At 40.6% G+C, this 20,058-nt stretch overlaps 1 long non-coding RNA gene across 2 annotated transcripts in view; it reads right to left on the minus strand.

Moving 5' to 3' along the window:
- The window catches only part of LOC311250272, a 95,230-nt gene extending 82,200 nt beyond the window's left edge, over positions 1 to 13,030 (minus strand). The window contains exons 1-2 of one of the 2 annotated variants that reach the window (XR_014621263.1): positions 12,799 to 13,030; positions 9,743 to 9,803 (exon numbers count right to left, since the gene is read on the minus strand). This is a non-coding gene — a long non-coding RNA (uncharacterized lncRNA). The remainder of the gene's footprint in view (positions 1 to 9,742; positions 9,804 to 12,798) is intronic. The other variant, XR_014621262.1, reaches the window with a different exon arrangement.
- Between the last annotated feature and the right edge of the window lie 7,028 nt (positions 13,031 to 20,058).

Consider the following 20,058-nt stretch of genomic DNA (forward strand, 5'->3'; position numbering starts at 1 on the left):
ATGTCTTTGCTTTATAGTTAGATTAAGTAATTAAGGTGTTTTTAACAAGGTAGGTAAGTACAATCACAGCGAAAAGCTTGATTTATGCTTCTGCGTTGAATCTACGTTGTATCTTTGGCGTAGCCTCTGCGTATGCATGGCCTCTGCCGTAGCCTGACTTGCACCTACCCAGGAATGTAATTGCACATTGCAGCGACCCAGACCGCAACAACTGTGACTGGTCGGCTTGGAAGCATTGCATTTTCCAGCTTCTCCTCCAGTGTTTAGCGGCATTGATATTACAGGGGATTGTAACCTATAGTTTCCCCAGTAAACACACCACCCTCTTCAGTTGTTGCAGTCCCTCCTGACCGGCCAGCTGCTGCTCTTACTGGGTTATACTTCTCCTCCAGAGCCTTTCTTTGCTGCCAGAGTGTCTCTGGGCTCGAGAGCTGCCCCTCCAAGAGCAGCCCGGTGGCAAACACTGCCTTGCAGAAACCCAGCAACGTTCAAGCTCAGCCTGTCGACTCTGCCTAGACCAGAGACAGCTGTGAGCCTGTGTGTCTGCTGAGTTACCTTATTTAATAATAAAATTATTAACAGTGATACTAATGTTCTCTGTTCAGCAGTTAATGAGTACAGAGACACCGACTACCGCCTGCAGGCCCTGTGGTTTAGCTCGTGTTGGTCAGCTCTGTTCGGTGTCCCACAAACCTCCTGAAGCGTGTCTACATGTGATCCACAGTGCTGTCACCAGAAACAGGGTCAAGCCTTCAGCTTTACAGCTCCATCTTTTCTTTCCTCTTTTTTTTTTTTTGTGTGGGGAAATTCTATCTCACAGCTTCTTCTGTGGCTTGTACTTATCTGAAACGTGATACTCAGTGACATTGTGACACTGCCTCAAGGCACATCCTGAGGGACAACTGCAAGCGAGCACAATATGGGAGAGAGAGAGCTTTGGGAAAAAATTGGAAGAATTTAAATTGGCATATAATTTGATTTGTTAATGCTGAACCCAGGTGAAGGTAAACTCGAGCTCAGTCGAGGCTACTAGTGTTCATTGTGAAAGCTTTATCTTACATTTTAAATCCAGAGGTATACATTTATTTATTGATACATTTATAGATTTATTTTTTATTACTATTTTGTTTAAAATCGCTTCGTTCCTCCCAGGCTGAAAATTAAGTTAATCGAGAAAGTTAAAACTTTGTTTACTTTAATAAAACTTGACACCCTGAAGTCTATTTCTAATTCAGCATAACTTTGCACTCGTCCTTGCACGTGCCTTGTGGTTCCGTGGCTGCTCCTCTGTTACACTAAAGTGGATTAAGGTATATGTAAACAGCTCATTCTGTTGAACGCTTCACTGGTTTTCCTACGATCAGGTGAAAGACTGAGAGAAGAGCTTGGCACTAGCCAGACCTGCTGTGTAAGCAGATACAGTGATTCTCACGTGAGGATTTGAGCCGGAGATGGCGTGAAATAAAGACGTAAAAGTAGTTTTGAACTTGCACAAGACAGCTGACCTTTGACCTTGTGATGCTTCACCTGTTTGGACCTCCCTGATCTGATGTATGATGTTTTCTGTGATCGTGGGAGTCCCAAACTGAAGTCAAAGATGAGCTTTGTCTGAGTCGTCCAGGGTGTTTCTCGGTTCGCTCCTTTTGATCTTTATGACAAATACAACAAATACTTCCTCACAAAAAAGCTAAGTTGAGGTCTATGCAAAATCCCCAAACAAATGTATCTACCCAGACTAATTTGACAAAAAATTAATGGACATTGGTCAGTATTTGGACATCATAAATTCTGGTGTGACTGAAACGTGAAATGTCCAACGATTTGCCATTACCAATATCTTTCCCTGATTATACTCTGGTATGCACAGACAGTGTCAGAGGTAAAAATTTGAAAAATTTTGCTATTGGACTTTCATCATCCAATATTAACATTCTAGTTTGGCCAAAGTCAGGTTGCAAACTTATAATCCTGATCCATTTCCTGGTGGCCTTTTAACTAATATTCAACCCAATATTAGTTACCAAAGTACACCACTGAACTCGAGCCAGATCGCATTGAACCTGCACTTACTGTACCCATATTAGGTAAGTTAACAGAAACATTTTCAACTCATCACATTTAGAAGTAGCTATTTTTGGGATGATCGAGGAGACATTACATTAGCCCAAATGCCACATCGCGACACACTAGCCTGGTTTGTTCTGCCCAGGCTGCACAGTTTGTATTAGTGGTTATTGGCTGCAGCTTGGCTTCATTTCGTAGTTTTCTTACTGCATGATCAATACAAATTTTCCCCCAAAACTCATCTAGAAGTTAATTAAGACAATTTAAGACCTCAGGACTTGTCGGTACACTGATGTAAGATGACCTGTATAGTAACTGTAGCCATTATGTCAAAATCACCCCACAGCTCAGCCCCATTCCTGCATGGGGGGGGGGGCTCATAGAAGGGTCATACAATCTATCCTCGCTAACCTTCACATAAAATCACCTCTATTACAAGAGGATGAAAACTTTATTTTGAGAGGCTCTTTGATGAAGTTTCGGGTTGCGGCGCAGTTGTCCTGCCCTTCCTGCAGCAGCAGCGGTCAACACACTCCTCTGGAATCTTTGGATGACACTGGAAACGGGTCAGCGGAGTCTAAAAACGGACATCGGCCCACCAAAAGTCATTGTCTCCCGTCCGTCACACCCTTTTTCCCCTCACACACACACACACACACACACACACACACACACACAGCTGTTTCACACGAGGAACATGACAGCTGGTTGTGGGGAACGTGCACGTTACCGAGGTCAGAGGAGTCAGTGTGGAAGAACTGTGGGAAATCCCGGGCAGGGAGGTTCTGGAAGTGACGAGGAGCAGTGATGGTTAAAAGTTTCTGTCAGCTACTGAAACTGTAAAGATTAATGATGGCTTTATTTTTATTTCTCTTTCTGTTTCCTTCTCTAAAGTATACCGGGAATTTACATCACAGCCACTAAACTGCACAAGAGTCTTTACTGATTGTCTTCCTGCCTTTGTTCAGTCTCTGCTAATTAATCTCCAATTTCTCCTCCTAAATGCACCTTATTACTGTTAAAATTGCTATGTAAATAGTGTTACTATTGTTTATTTTTCATTATTAATCATTTTCTGTGTAATAAACCAGCACAGACACGCCAAACATTCATATTTTCAAATGTAAATCCACAAAAAGAAAAAAAAATGTTTTTTTTTTTCCTTTTATGAACAATTAATTTATCTTTCTGACCTTGGAAACAGCAGTTGAGAAAAAAATCTCACCATGAGGTTCGTTTAGTATAGTTTTCCATCATATCACATGATCTTTATCACCAGATGGAGTTTGCGAGTACATTTGTCTCGTTAAAAAGAAAAGATTCAAGATTTTTTTTTTTTAAATATCTAGGAAAATAAAAAATTCTCTTTTTACAGTGTAATTAAGTTACATCTCTGGTAATCATAACATTACTTGATCATGGAAAACGATCATGTTTTAGCCCCAGTTTAAAAACACTTGCTTATTTATGATTGATTAATTAATAATTAAGAATTACTTGATGATGAAATGTCCCTTATTGTCTCACAGAGCCCAGAGTGACGTCTTCAGATGTCTTCCTCTGTCCAATCAACAGTACAAACCCCAAAAACTCTTAATTTACCATCATACATGACGAAGAAAAGCAGCAAATCCTCATGTTTAAGAAGCTGGGATTAACGTTTCACATTTCTGCTTGACAAATTACATACTGATCAATAATGTATTTAGTATCAGTTATCACGGCAACAAATGACGACTTCTTAATTAATTGCTAACATTACAAAAGTTCCAAATCCTCATTAAGATTCGTAGAGCTCAAGGTAACACTGTCAACTTCCTTGTTTTGTCCAACAAGAGTCCCAAAGAAACTTATATTACATTGGCAGACACTGTACACATGTAGAAAGGAGCAGCTGAGTATCAAACTACCAATAAGTCAATCTCTACTCCCTCAGCTGCTGCAGACGCCAAGGTACTAGGGTTGCAATTAACAATTATTTTCATTATCCCACGGCTCAAAGCGACGTCTTCAGATTTCTTCTTTAGTCCAACCAACAGTCCAGAACCCAAAGATTCTTCATATACTGTCAGACATGACAAAGAAAAGCAGCATATCCTCATATTCAAGAAGCTGGAACCAGCAAATTATGTAACACATTTTCTTTCTAGGAACTAATTGATTAATAGACTTATAGTTGCAGAAAAAACACTAAATCAAATTTGAGCAGCTGGAGAAAGTGACTTTTACTTTATAAATTACTTAATATGCTAACATGATTATCAAAACTGTTTTAGTAAATACATTTGATTTGCAACATCAATGTTTGTGTTTAAGTACTTTCCCATCAGACTCTGTTTGGCTCTGCGTGAGTTTATGTTTTAGTTTGGTGGCTCTCATCTTCCATGAGCCGTTCAGGGCCTTGAATATTTCCATGGTGGACAGCTGTGATCTAAATATACTGAGGGACTTCCTAACTTCAGGAAAAAGATAGAAGGAAGGGCCCGAATCAGATCCTCTGCAAGTTTCCTGTAATCGCGTCCCTCAGTGACTAAAGGAAAACACAGAGTGAAAACAGTGGCAGCATGCAGACGGCTGAGGTCAAACAGGCCACACACACTTTAGGTTAGTGGAGGAGTTTCCTGTTTATTATTTAGCGCTCAGCCTTCAGGCTGCAGCCACACCGTGATCTGCTGTCTCAAGGCTCTGTACACCTGTCTGACTCACATTCCTGCCTCAACAGCCTCGCCACACTGCTGCACACACACTCACACACAGTCTGTTGTAGCTCATGGAGGAGATATTTCACCACCACTGGTGCTGATATGACACACCCCTGCTTTAGGATAAATATATGCATCTGAATGTGTCAGTCAACAGTAGTATCTGTAGTATCTGTAGAATCTGTGCTGATGTTATATAAGCTCGACCTCAGATGATTTCAATGTGCCTTTAAAGGGCACGCATTCTAATACTGACGTGTGTGGCTGCAAATATAAACAAAAGTTGGGTATCACACTCAAAGGGTAAGTGACTGTGGGAAATAAAGAGAAAGTCCTCTTCGAATCAGATTTTCAGACCCAAATAGAACTTTTGAGAGCCTTTAAGCAGTCATTAATGCTTTAAAACTAATACAGTGAGATATTATGACTGTCACAAAACCTTGATATTAAAAAAGGAAATATTAATATTGTGTAATACATATGATAATATCGTCTGAATAATCTAGAAGATGTTCAGCTTCGTGCATCTTTTGTTTGTGTCCATCTGGTTGCCTTTTCTTTAGTAATTGAGTAGTTATTTAGTAATTGTTCTCTTTGTCCACTTTTTTTTTCACAGTTATGGTTACAGACTCTCTCTGCCTCCCTACACTCATATTTGGAGGGCCATTTATTTGCCACCAAAGAGACAAAACACACACAGTAAACATACTCAAAGATAGATTCGGTTACAAGCACTTTTTCTTTTAAATTTAGGCCGATATCCTGAGAATATCCTTTTTGTGAATTTGTTTGGCCACGGTAATTGTGTAGAGAAAATCTGATATTGATATCATGACAATCCTAGTAGAAATACATTTTACTTGAGTAAAAGAACTAAAGTATTTAAACAAACTATACATAAAAAGGTACCAGGCGTTGTGGAGAAGGACTGCATGATGTGGTTAAAAATTGTGATTTTATTTGACAAATATTAAGTTTGCAATTTGACTCACTGTTAATAGGATTTATCAATTTTGCATCGTACTTTCCATTTTCCTTGCTAAAACTTTTAAGAGACATTTGTTGGGTTCTGAACCCAACAAACATGTTTTATATCATCTGGAGAACAAGATTTGTAGGTCAGGACATCTCTTCAGCTCTACAGAACATCATCATGCTGTTTGTCGCACAGTTTATCAAAAACTGCAGCTTCTTGCAATTTGGATATTGCAATTGGCTATAATGCAATTTCAATAAGATTTAAATTAATTGTGCAGCCCTTAACAAACGAAGCATTTGAATGAACTTTGAACTTTGAGCTCAGATTAATGCGTCTCTCAGCTCTCGTGACAGATTGAGATGAATTGTGTGAAAGGGGTGCTCTGGGTCGCTCTGGGGACACCCTTGAGAGGTGTCGTTGTGCGGTCCGTGACGCTTTCTCCGGGAGCGGGGAACAATAGGTGGAACCAGCTGCTGTGGGAGTCGGTGTGACTCAGTGGAGGAGCTGTTTACAGGCGCTTGGCCGCTCAGCTCAGGCCGGACACCGGCCTACGTCAGCTCTCACACAGTTTATCGCAGCGCGGCCCTGCAGAGCTGCAGACCGGTGTGTGTTCGGCGGCTTACAGGGAAAGGTCAGCCTTCATCACAAGGTCTCCGCTGCTGCAAGGTCTCCATATGACACTCTGAATACAATGAAGTTTATCTACAGCGTCTGCTTGATGGATATGATGGAAATATATATAAGGTGCAGATTTTGCATCGGCAACATTTTAGGCCTGAGACTCAAGGCTCAGGGTGCAACGAGTTGGTCTGAACTCAGGTCAGACTTGTTTTACTTTCACTAGGGAAAAAAATGTTATGCCTTAATTGTGTGTGAATAATGATATAACTTTGATTAGGATGCACTGATACATTTGAATTTTAGTCCGCTCTTCACGTTAATGATGATTTTAGAAAATAAAAAAAATTGGAGGTCCAGTGTGTAGGATTTAGGGGGATTTAGTGGTGGAAATGAATTATAATCTTCATAATTATGTTTTCATTCTAGTATAATCACCTATAATCATTGTGTTTTTCCTCCTCCTCTTCAACAGAGTCCACCATTTTGCATCGCCTTGTTTCCACAGTAGCACAGAACGGGGTGAGGCAGTTGTGTTCAGTTGGTTGCAATCGGCGACTCTCTACAAGATGCCACTAAATCCCAAACACAGTGGTCCTTTAAATTATATCAAACTAATTCAACTAGTTCTAATAAACTGTTGCAAACTTCTATTGTATATTGATTTTTGCATAATATAAGTTACTGACACATTTTTGCGTAAGTACCTGACATAACCATATTTTGATTTTCTGTGATATATATTGCAACATGAAAAAATTCAGGATTTCATTCATCAGAACACTTAAATAGCTAAATAGCTCTATTTGGTGAGAATTCATCAGTCAAGAATGATTAGGGTGATTTTGTAGAGTGCATTTTATCAAACAGTCAAAGCAGGCCCTGTTTTGTTTGATAAACTATTCCCTGTGTATGCAGAGCTTGCATGTCAAAGTCCACATATCCAACAACCTTTAGATGGAGGATATTTTTAAAAGTTGTTTCAAATTCAAATTGAGTGTCTGAAGACTCTTAAGAATCATTACACAATTATGCTTTTATATCTTTAGTATATCAGTGGCATAAATGTTCTTAAAATGACAATAATATTGTTGATCACAATTATTTCTAAGACAATAACCATAAATAAACATATTAATTGCCTAATGAAAGAAGTTATCGAGACAGGATGATGTGTTCTAACGTTTTCTATGATGATCATTTATAAACTGAGTCACTTATACTCACTACAGTCAGTATTTCTGTTGTGCATGATGTCAAATTTGACCCTGGCTGAACAACAAAATGAAACATGTTAAAATGTTGGATTAAAGCGAGCCTGAGTAGAGACTGCAGTGCACTCTTCAGAGCACATGGTTGCTCTTCCTCTGTGGTAATTTTCCCACAAAGAAATTACTGTAATCTCTTTTGAAACTCTTCTCTTACCAAATACTGGTTTGGCCAGCAGTTGCAGTTCTCTGCAGCTCAACTCCCATGATTCATAGCTGTCCTCCTGACCTCTGCCTGGATGTGTTTGTGTACAGTTTGTGGACGGGCAGCTGTCCCCGTTTCGTGACAGGTAAATATTGTATTTCACCTTCCTCTCAAGGGGTCGATTCAAATATAGTTTCTTTTAAACGAAGTAAACAACGCGTGCCGCAGATGCTCCGGCTTGGGTTACTCTGTTTTGTGTCTCCCACCTCACCTATTAAAAGACCGATGCCCATTAACGATCTCAGGGGGGAATATTGAGATATCTGCACCTCCCGTTGCAGTTTTCCACGTCTGTAATAACTTTCACACTGATGGTGAATCAGCAGGGATCAGATTTTTCCACCTCTGGTGATTATTTGGGGAAGGTCAGGTTTGGCACCGAGTGGTAAATGTCATGTCACTCACACAGAAGTGATTATGAGCGTCAGCTTTGACTGTGGGCTGTATCCAGGCTCAACACAGAGGATGCTGAGTCATTGCTGGGTCAGTGAAACCAGGAGGATCACACAGGAAGAAAGGTATCGGGGCAGATTTAAATACAATCAAATTTGATGCTTCCTTTACTGAACGCTGTTGGCTGATATCTGCCGAGCTGGTCTACGATGATGTCTACAGCGAAACACTGATTCTCCACTCAAGATTACAGAATAGGGGCGCCGATCAGCTCAGTTAGTAGAGCGGGCGTCCCATGTGCAGAGGATCTGCCCTCGCTGCAGCGGCCAGCCTGGGCCCTTTGCTGCATGTCACCAAATGTGAAAATGGCATACCCTGACAATGAAAACTATTTTATAGAAAGGTATTTAAGGGATGCAGTTACAATTGATTGGCTATGGTGAAAACCTGCCAACCCTAAATTGCTTCCAAAATAAGGTTTCACTTCATGAAAATTTAAGGGAGAGTCCAAGTTTCACTTTTATGACCAACACTCATCATTTTCCATACAGAGGTGCCTTTGTCTATGTCTATTGACAACTATCTCTTTAATCCTGCTAATATTTACAGTTTTTTTTTAAAATGTTGAATGTAACACTGTGTGATGACACTGGGGTTAAAACCGGATTAAAAGCCATCAGTCAACATTAGCACGTCTCTCCTCGCTTCTATTTGCAGGGGGCACAAATACGACAAGACAGATGCACTGACCCCGGCACATGCAGAAGGGTCTGGTCTCTGAGTAGAAATTCAGTAAATCTAAATTTAACCCCTTTGCTTCTATTTTCTCTTTAACAAGGGGAAACTCGCAGCAATCAGGAAACCTGATCGGCCCCGGGCTTTTCGGACGGAAAAAACGTGACAAGTCAAAGCAGCAGAAGGGGAAAAAATACATGATCTCTAGTCTCTTTTTTATCCATTCAGCAACTTCCCTTTGATGTTCAGTTTTTACCCCGAGCCGCAGCCAATTGTGTTGTGTGGTCTTGAGTTACACAGAGGAAGAGCGAGTGGAAAGAAAGAAGGGCAGGAGACACACGATACAATGGAACCACGAGGGGAGAAACTGTGAGAGGCTGCCAACATCTCCGCTCTGCTTCCCCTCCTCATTCACCAAAACAGTCCTGATCTGAACCACTCGTCTGGTTTGCTTGCTGCTCCAGCCACAGTGGGAGCCCCTCACCTTGTTTTCCCTCGTTTTTCTTGTGTACCGGTTGAAAAATACTTTGCTTTCATCTTTAAATGCATGAAAAATTTGGTTCCTAATCATGATGAATGAGCAATTTTGCTCTTGACAGTGTAATAGTGCATTCATTCGCAGTTTAAGTGTTTTCTAAATGTGTTTCATTAACCTGTTGATCCAATTTTCTTCTCTGATTGGTTGCTTTGAATATATGACACTGTCTGGACTGAAGTTTGGTATGAAAGGAACAGTTCATCCAACAATAAATAAATAAAAAAGTCATTATCTCCTCACCCTTTCTTTGGAGCTTCACAGCAAAACAGAGTTGAAGCATTCTCCTAAACAACTGCAGTAGCTGGGAAACAAAAAAACAATAGAATTTTTTTTTTTTTTTTATAAAATGGCTCCATGCAGTTGTCCAGCGTAATCCAAGTCTCTGGAAGCCCTGAGATCCCAAATTCATTTTAAAATACTTTATTTACACCCTTTTCAAGCCAAAAGTTCAAGTTTAAGCCAACTTGTTCTCTTTTTTTCTCCAATTTCTTTCATTTCTAAAACAAGTCCACAGTACGAAACTTCGCCTGACTTTCCATCAGCATGGGGTTGAGGAGATACTGAGTTTTCATTTTTAGGTAAACTGTTCCTTTAAAACAAATATGAAACAAAAACACAGTAAGTGAGACAGGGAGTGACAGCTTTTTTTTAAATTGCTTTCTTACTTTTCATGTTTTGACCAGTAGCACTATTGAGCAATGTTTTGAAAGGTGCTCATTTGGTTAGTTTCATTCTTGCACACGAGGATGTGTTTGCACGAGCCTTCGGTTTCAGACACAGTTTTTAACATATTCAGCTGACGGCAGCAACAGTAGTCATGTACCAACAAAGGCAGTAAAGAAAAGGAAACTGATGCCATAAGAACGGTGACAGTCAACCAGACCGAGAAGGTTATGGATCCAAGAACTAAACAATGTCGCAATAAAGCTATATAAAGCTAAGAGGAGCTGCAGATTCAGATGTTAATTTTCTGTAGATTCAGCACTATGAGCGACCCCTGTTATTATAATATAATTATTATAATTATAAGTTATATAATTGTTATTATAAAGAAAAATATTACAGCCTCTATGAGGGGTCTTCATCAATATTAAAGCAGCTGCAAGGAACTTTCACTTTGTTGATTCTGGCGACCCCTGTGGACAGAAGAGGTAGGAGCACAGTTTCATAACCAGTAAAAATTTCCTCATAGTACTTTTAATATCATTACTGGCCTCAAAAATCCAGTTATCAGTCGGTCTATGCTGCAGAAATTACTTTTTTGGGTACTAACTTCTGTTTTTTTTAATGTTGTACATTTAAATTTGAATGTGTGGGAAAAAAAAGTTCTATATTAAATTAGGTTGAGATAATGAGAAAGCCATGTTTACTGCTAGGCTGTTTCCCTCTGTTGTTCTGGTATTAAATTATTAAAAATAACTCTGGCTGGTGGTCCCCTGTGTTGGTCACGTGTTCCATACCATCACGTTCAATAAGAAGCAGCAGCCTATATAGGTTACCCCTGTGGGCACGCGACAACCTTAAAGTTTGTCAATCAGTACTCTGTTTACATTTTAAAGCCTGAGGAGTTTTATTGAGGCCGTTGACCCACTTCATGCAGCGACACTGTGCACGGAGCCTCCACCGAGTCGTTCAGTTTGACCTCTACATTGTCACTTTAAGCATGGAGATGCCTTGTTGTTACCGGGTAGAGTTTCTTTTTGTTCAGAGCAAGGCCCGGCAGCATTGTGATGAATAGTTCTGCAGTGTAGTTAATCCTCAGGTCCTCCAGCGGCCCTGAACCTTTACAACCTGATGAGTCTGACGGCTTCTTTGCACGTCAGTGTCAGGTTGGTCACACTCACTGTGCTGTAAATCATCTGTGTGAAGGTCGACATGAATCGAGAATGTTCACCAGATATTAAGTATTAAAGGGGAATTAACATATCTGTGATATTCAAATACAATACAGGCAGGAAACTCCTGAGGAACGCAGTCAATATTTAACATCCACGCTTCCACTTCTCACTCCCAGCTAGGATGTGCCGGTGTCACTTTAATGCTTTAGTTGCTTTTCTCTATATACATTATTATATTAATGAAGGCATCATACAAATTCAGAAATTTGATTTTTGGAAATTTGAATTTTTCTGACTTTATCCCGGTGGATAAAAAACATTCACCAAAAAAACTGGAAGAATCGACGATACTACGTACGATTGATCATGTTGATAGATTTTCGACTTACGACATCGCTCATACTATAAAAGTATAAACCACTGAACAGCTTTTTGAAATTTTAGTTCTGAAAAGCTTTTAACCACATGTATCTTTTACTAAACCAGCCTTCCTGGGTCATATATCACCAATAACTGACTCAACATGCGCCAACAGACGTGAGGCTGTTTCCGGTCTTTAAGAAATGTGTATTTGAGCTGCAGCAGTTTGCAGCAGTACTACAGCAGAGTAAGAAGCCAAAGAAGAAGGCCGATTTTTGTCATAATAATTAATCATTAGCCTTTTATTTTGGCATCATACACATAAGCGAACACACGCTAAGCAAAGCACACAGATTGGCGACTTACAGTAATAAATGTTTTCTCACTAAACCACAATCAGAAGATCTACTAGTTCTCGTACACCTCAGACCGGACAGGATGATAAATCCAAAGCCATAAACTGATCCGATAACCTGTACCAGCAGGTTAAAACATGTCAAACCTACATTGTTGTGATTTTGGTAAAGATGACAACCTCCCCAAGTAGATAATATGTAGATCAGCAGCCTGTCAGTACTGGATTTTGATTTACAAAAAAAAAAAAAAAGTAAATCAAGCTGTCAGATAAACAAATAACTTTCTAATAATATGAAAAGGTGAATGTGACCTCTTCGCCAATGTCTGACAAAAGCTAAAGCTAAAGTTATTTCCCCATGAAGCTGTACGAAGCAGTAACACAGTTACTGTATGAACAGGCTTATCAAGGCAGCAGACATGTTGACATCCATACAGCACAATAAATACAATACAGACTGAACCGACAAAAAAAAACTCTAAATAATGTGACGTGTATTTATATTTCAACACTAAAGGTGTTCAAATAAAGGCATAAATTATAAATAATCTGCAATACAGCAGCCAAAATAATAAAAAAAACTAGCTTAAATCAGCCACAACAACTAAACAAGTCATTATTAATACACTAAAATGTAAAGGCAGCAGCATTACTTCATATTGATATATACTAATATGTACTAAAGACTGATAAGTCAACACAGACTGGTACATTAAATATCAGCATAAGCAGTAAATCCTTACCTTGTTGTAGTTAGTTAGCATCAAGTTAGCATCCACGGCACCAACCGCCGGTTCGAGGCCTGCAGGTGGCGCCATCACCAGCAGCCAGCCGCCGGACGGACACAAGATGGCGGCAGCAGAAAGAGGCTCCAACATGGTGAATTCCTCCAACATGATTAATTCCTCCATGAAATCGTCAAACTGATGACGGACTAGCTTGTTTATTAAATGCTACATGGCGTGTATCAACAGGTGGTGGTAAACAGCGTGACGTCAGCGGGCCGAACGAGTGGGCGGGGCGCGCAGTTTGAGCTAGCCGCCTGATTCCAGAGGGTGCGTTTGATTTACGTTGTGGAGTGGAGCGCGGAGACAGTGGTGGAGTTACATGTAGTGAAAAATGACTGCAAAGATGTCTGTCATTTAGATTATCTGATTCATTTGCTTTCAATCAACTATTAATCTTCCAGTCAAGGCAGACTAACTGTTGCCGTACAGCTATGAGATTAAAAATAATAATAATATAGTAAAACGCGTGGTTACTCACGTGATCGAGCTCTGACACGATCAAACCGCACATCCTCTTTACGTACCTCAAGTGCGTGCTTGGGATGGAAAGTTTAGGTAATTGCTTTAATCGATTAATCATTAATAATATGAGAAGTATATTGGTCCTCGATACCTACAGGGTGTTTTTCACAAAGGGTAGAAGCCATTCTGGTATCTGGTCTTAGTGATGGAGGAGTTACTGTTACGTATCTGCAGAATCTCAAGGCTGCACCTCCAGATGCTGCAGGCTCTGTGATCACTGCTCTCAGACCTCACACATGCATGCGTGCTACCGAAAACCTGAAGACGATCAGTGCAGTATGTATGAGTGGAGGAGAGAGTAATGCAGGGTAACATGTAGACCAAATCCAGGTGTGACCCTCAGCAACCTGCAGGGTGTCACCCTCCTTATTGCACGAGAACAGTTTAGATCCTATTGTTCAGAAAATCTTGTGTTTTCTGAAATCGTTTTTTAAGAATGGGCTATTATCAGAATTCTTTATAGACTGTAAACCAATGAAAGGAAAGTGAGAGCCTGTGGACCCAGAGTTCATGTTGCCCCCACTGCAATTTCAGACATCTGCAGCATCCAGTGTTGTGGACGCTCTTCAGCCAGCGTGTAAAAATGATTGATGATAAGCAGAGTGACGGAGGGGGAGCCTGGTATGTGTCGTCTCTCTGTAGGCCGTGTGAGGTGGTTTGAGCCAGAGGTGAGATGGCCGCAGGATGGTTGATAACAGCTGAAGCTGTCGGTGCCAATCGGCCAAACAAAAGCCAGTAGGCTGGTTTCAGGGGATGTGGCCTTTGGCGGGAGGGGGTGGGGCGCGTGTTTGGCACCGGGTCACATCACGTAGGACCACTGTGGACCGGACAGACAGGCCTGAACAGGTCTGAGCAGACCATCAGGAATAGACGAGGCTCAGAGGATCACTTCAGGATTCACTGTGCTGTCACAGACCTTTGTTACCTTTGCGAGCTGGTGATATAAAGACAGACAGGATAGGAAGTGACAATAATCCATTTTTCGCAAAAATTGAATCACCGAGTTACCGTCTTGTCTGCTCTTCCTCTGCTCTACCAAAGAAAACAAATATTTAAAGGTAATTTCCTTGTTGCAAAAAAAAGGCTCGTTGGTCAGAGTCTTGGTTGCATGTTGCACCATTTTCTTTGTAATAAACAATAAAAAAATAAAACCAGCAGTGACAGTGTCCCCTGATCCTTGCCCCTATTATAAGTTTTCTCACCTCAGGTCAACAAACAGCTTCCTGTACCAGATTATTTGGAAGTTTTGTTTCCCTTTTGGTAATTTCCTCCAATTGAGTCCCTGTTTATCAGAATAGTGGCCACTTGTGGATTTCACAGGTGATTTGCTTCTGGAGAACGGCTGCGACCGAAACACCTTTCGACAGTATTACAGCAATATCACAGTTTCACAGTGTTCCATAATTATGATGATGATGATAATTATTATTATAGTAAAAACAACTATTCTAGGAATAAAAAAAGTTTTGGGTGAGGGTGACACGCAGCGAGGGAGGACGAAGCCTCTGTACATGGGACGCTCGCTCTACCAACTGAGCTAATGGGCACCCTGAAAATTACTTTTACTTTCAGTGGTTAACCACACAAAAAGTAAAAGTAATCTAACTACTTCAATCACAGTGCAAATATGGATGTAGTTACTGAGAAATATAGTTACTACCAGTTTAATTACATGCAGTTCACTCCTCCCCAACACTGCGTCTACTGAGGCTACGCAGATCACTGTGTCCTAAATCGCACTGCTTTCATTACAAGAAAATAAACAAAAATTAGAAAACATTATTTCTGCAGATTAACATCGCGTTGAAAATGTACAATCTAAGGTATATAAAAATGGGACAGATTATTGGTTAAATCCATGTAGTAGTTCGTCGAGACGGAACCAAACGCGATGAAGCTGCTTTGCTGATGATCTAAAAATAATCTTCGGCTTTATTAAAATCTAAATTGAAAACCTTACCGTCTTTCTTTGTGTTTGGTTGAAAGTTGCTTTATGCACTTTAATTCCCTTTATTAAATCTGCACTGTCACTCCATAAATCCATTTCTGGCCTTTACAAATGTTTTGCCAATTTGTATTTAACTCAATATTCTTAAATCTCATTTTATTCTATTCCAATTCATTTTATTTAACCTTAAATGCTTTTACTTCGCCTTATGACTACTGGCTGTTTTCCTCTGAGCACGCATGTGATCAATGATGTGATCACTGGAGAGCTGCTCATGTTATTCCTACACTTAACCGTAAGAACTACGAAACCAATTTAATCTAGTGAAACCTGAAAATTTCAAACTTAATTTTAATCATGTTTTTCTTTCATATTTGCAGCGTCGAGTGCCCGAAAGTCATACCTGAGTAGAAGTAACTATACCATGGTAAAATATCACTTTGGTAAAAAATGAAAGTCACCTGCACAAATAGTGCGTGAGTAAAAGTCTCGAAGTATCTGATTATAAATGTACTAAAGTAAAATTGAATTATGTATGTACGTATATACTGTATTCTATGTGTTGACCGACTATCAGCTCCAATATTCAGAATTTTTCTGATTATCAGAATGTTTTCTTTTTTAAAATCAATGAAATAAATTAATTGTAAAATTTGCTACTTTGGCTCTGATGCAGCATGTAATCTGTAAAGTAACTAGTAACTATAGTTATCAGATACTTGTATTAGAGTAAAAAAAGAAGCAATACTATACTTAAGTCCAGTACTTGAGTAAATGTACTTGGTTACATTCCATCACTGTATATTTGTGACTGTTTTTAATGCTGTCTATCACTGAAAAGGGCTGCGAAAATGAAATCATCATTATTATTTGCGTTGCATTGTTGAACGTACTACTGTACTTGTAACTTTTAGCTGTCAACAGGTCCGATTCTGAAAATTAAATCTTAAAAACCTCTATGAATACAGGTCCTGGACCAAAAACTGCTCCTTTAGGCCAAACGGATTCAGTCCACAGAGGAGTATTTGTCCAGATCGCTGGAGGGTTTAAAACATGCTGCACTTATTATTTCGATTTTGATGAGCCTCATCAGATCACTGTCGGGCTCGGTGTGTGCAGCCAGGACGTTGAGGGCTCAGGTACGGCCGGCGACGGGCCAGGAACAGGCTTTGTTGCATCACAGATTTTATTCAATAATTTCATAACGTTCAGTAATCTGATGTTCTCGTGAGTTTAATAAGCCGTCCATGCTGCCCGTCAGGAGGGGCCCCATCGTGTGTGTGTGCAGGAATGTGCCTGCTGAAATGAAAAACATGAATTTTCCATTGAGGGGTTCGAGGACCTCTATAGGAGGGGAGAGGCAGCCTTCTGGGGAGCAGCACTGTATAGTTTCCACCTGTGGTCGGTTGTGGGCAGGTTCACATGTCGGGAGGGTGAAGTCTCAGTTTCCCTCCATCACTCTCCCCGCCCGCCCGCCCTCCCTCGTTGTTTTGTGGCGTTGGAGGCGGCAGCAGGAAGCATTTGTTGTGCACAGGATGCCCCCTAAACGCACCGCTCCCACTCGGCTAATAACTTTAACACTTCTTCTTCCCCTCACAAACGGGACATGTTCACTTCCTCTCTGGCAGCCACTTCCTCTGTGGTCAGCAGGCACGACGATCACTCTGAGTGTGTGTGGTCAGACTGGTCCGGTAGAGCAACACTGTCTTATGCAAGCTGTGGTTCCTCGGGGACAAGGAACTATGTCTTATCCAACTTGGTTCTGTTTTTACTCATCTTCTATTAATTTACACCAGTATAAGTCAGCAGTAATGGGACTCATGGAGGCTCTTCTTTTTGCAAACAATGAGTCAGATGAATGGTTAAAATCCAGGAGAGCAATGGAGTAAAACAGCGTTGCAGCATTCTCCTAAACAACTGAAGTAGCTGGATAAAAAGAAAATAAAATGGCTCCATACAGCTCATCCAGCGTAATCCAAGTCTCTGTTAACATTTTTAAACAAGTCCCCATCTACTTCAGTTGTTTAGGGGAATGGTGCAACGCTGTTTTACTGTGAAGCTCCAGAAATGTTTTGTGGACTACAAAACTTCCCCTGACTTTCCATCAGCATGATGGGGAGGATTTAGTGACTGAATTTTCATTTTTGGTTGAACTTTCCCTTTAATTTTTTCCTCCCACCCCCAGATATATGTTTTAATTCAGTTTTTTCTTGCAGGATTTACTATAAATAAATATAATTTGAAAGTTCTTGGATCAAAAATAGAAAGCAGCTGGATGCTCCATTTGTTGTATTTATCATTATTTGCCGATTGATGATTCCACTTCCACTGATTTTTATGCAAGGGATGGGTCCAAAGCATTCACCCCCAAAACTATTCAATTTGGTCTCATTTTTAAAATGTAGAAAAAGTGAATAAATGAATGTATACCTATATTTATCATGTTATTATTGGTGCATTTAATAACACATTAATTCATTTATTGCGGCATTTACTTGGCAGTTTTAATCCTTCATACAAATATCTATCTGTGAAAATGAGCATGTTTTATGTTCATTGGTTTGCCTCATTATATTTGTATTAGCGCCCTGATTGCCCACACGTGTCCTGTTGTGTGACAGATGTTCATGACAACATTCAGACACACATGACATGGATTCAGGCACGTAACGTAGAATTTTGAATGAGCTGCAGTAGTTTCATGAGCTGTTCTTTCATTTCCAACTCTTCCTGCACTCTCTTCCTTTCTCGCTCCTGCACACAAATAATAACTACAGGAAGGAGTAAAGCTGGGCAACAGGACCAGGAAGCATGTGATCTACTGTACGTGATTCCAACACTGCAATATTCCAGGATTTTTCTTTTTGTTTTATTTTAAGGAATGCCCTCTCTTGCAAAACTTCCTCACTATACCAGAAACATGACACGAACCTGAGTCACGGTCAGCGGTGGTGTATTTTAGATTGAAGCCGGGATCAGACGCGTCTCAGTGATCACGTCTCAGTCATCACGACAGGATCTGATCAGCTCTCCTTCCAACGTTTCAATAAAAAAGATGAATGGATTTGAAACCTGAGCGTGTCAGAGAGGAGATGACTTGCATGTAGATGAGCAGAGAGGCCAGAGATGGAGGAAGCACCCCTCTTCCTCCTCTTCCTCACCCATCCTCCACTGATTCATCTCTTTCCCACTTTCTACAGAGAGGAGCAGGAAAACCAGCATAAACACTTCTGGGATGGGGGGAGGAGGAGGGGAAAGGAGGGGCGGGAGGTTTACAGGATGTTGTTTGAGTTTTGGATCCTGTTTTCTTTCTTTTTCCCAAGGAGCTGCTCTAATGCAGGTGCACAAGCAGACTTAGCCTCCCCCCCCTCCACCTCCACGCCTCTCAGACCCACCCTCACTCCCTCCCTCCCTCCCCCCCTTCTTGACCAAATAAGTACAGCTCTTCCCCCTTTTTTTTTTTGGTGACGTCCCCGCTCCACACAAAGCCTTTTATTGTTGCGCCGACTTTTTTGGCCGCGCCGTTCTATTAGCAGCCTGAGGAGATTAGGGAGGACGGAGGGATCAGAGATTTTCGTGCAGACTTTTTCAGGATGAAAACATCCATTTGTCAGTCATATCATACACAGAGCCGGAGGCCCCTGAGCGGCTCTGCTCTGCTCCAGAGGCTTTTTCTTCTCCTGCTGCACTCTCAGAGCAGAAAGAGCGGGTCAGCTGAGGCTTTGTTGGATGATCGTTACAGTGAGAAGCTGTGGGGCTCCGGAGGTTAAATATGCATTAAGGCCCCACATGTCTGCAGGCAATCTTTTTCTTTTTTTTTTCTTTCTTTCAACATAAAAGAAATTCTGTTTCTGGCCTCGACAGGATGTAATGGCTGCTTTTGGTTACACTGAAGCATAAACGTCAAAAGTTTAATGAACATAAAAACTCAGAGTCCAGCGCTGAACCCAAACCTCACGTCCCCCCCCCACCCCACCCACCCCCAAAAAAAGACTCAGAGGCTGCGTTTCATTATAAATCATTCTCCTGTTTTTAAGTGCGCCGCTCAGTAGAGTTTCCATGAGATCATCAGCTGTCAGTACGGGAAGCCAGTCGCTTAAATTCTGAAATTCAAACCAGGACACGGCAGCAACACGGCAGGCTGCGGCGCTAACAGAACCTGCAACATGAAAACTGTGAAAGAAAAAAAAAATGAGGTGTGTTGGGGTGGAGTCAAGAGAGAAAATGCTCAAAAAGGACGTCAGAGCAGCAGGAAAGCAACACGTCCCAGAGCTGATGATTATTGGACTAACAGGTGCTGTTCATTTGTTCATAAAGACCAAATCTGTAATCCAAACATCCAAGTGCGACGTTAATTTGACCCATTTTAATGAGGGATGAAAATAAAATCTGCTCCGTAAGAGTTAACAGTCATCATGCAGTGCAGACTGCATAACAATAATGTAACCGACAACACAAAAAGATGCATATGAAATGTTCGACGTGATGGATAAAACCTCTCAAGCAAGTTTCAGAAGTCTGGTAGTTGATATTCATGCTGCGTAGAAATGAGTGGAAGTCAACGGCTGCCTGGAAATGTTGGAAACATGTTTACATGTTTTTAATTTATAGTTAAGCTGATAAATTGCTAAAACTTGCCGACACTAAAACACTATTCTGCTCTTTAATAAATCTTCAGCGATTTAAAAGGTTTCTGATGATTAAAATGTAAAAATAATTACAAAAAAAAGATAAATGGGGATTGT

This window comes from Pagrus pagrus (assembly GCF_965226575.1).
Source record: "Pagrus pagrus genome assembly, chromosome: 21".
NCBI classification, from domain to species: domain Eukaryota; kingdom Metazoa; phylum Chordata; class Actinopteri; order Spariformes; family Sparidae; genus Pagrus; species Pagrus pagrus.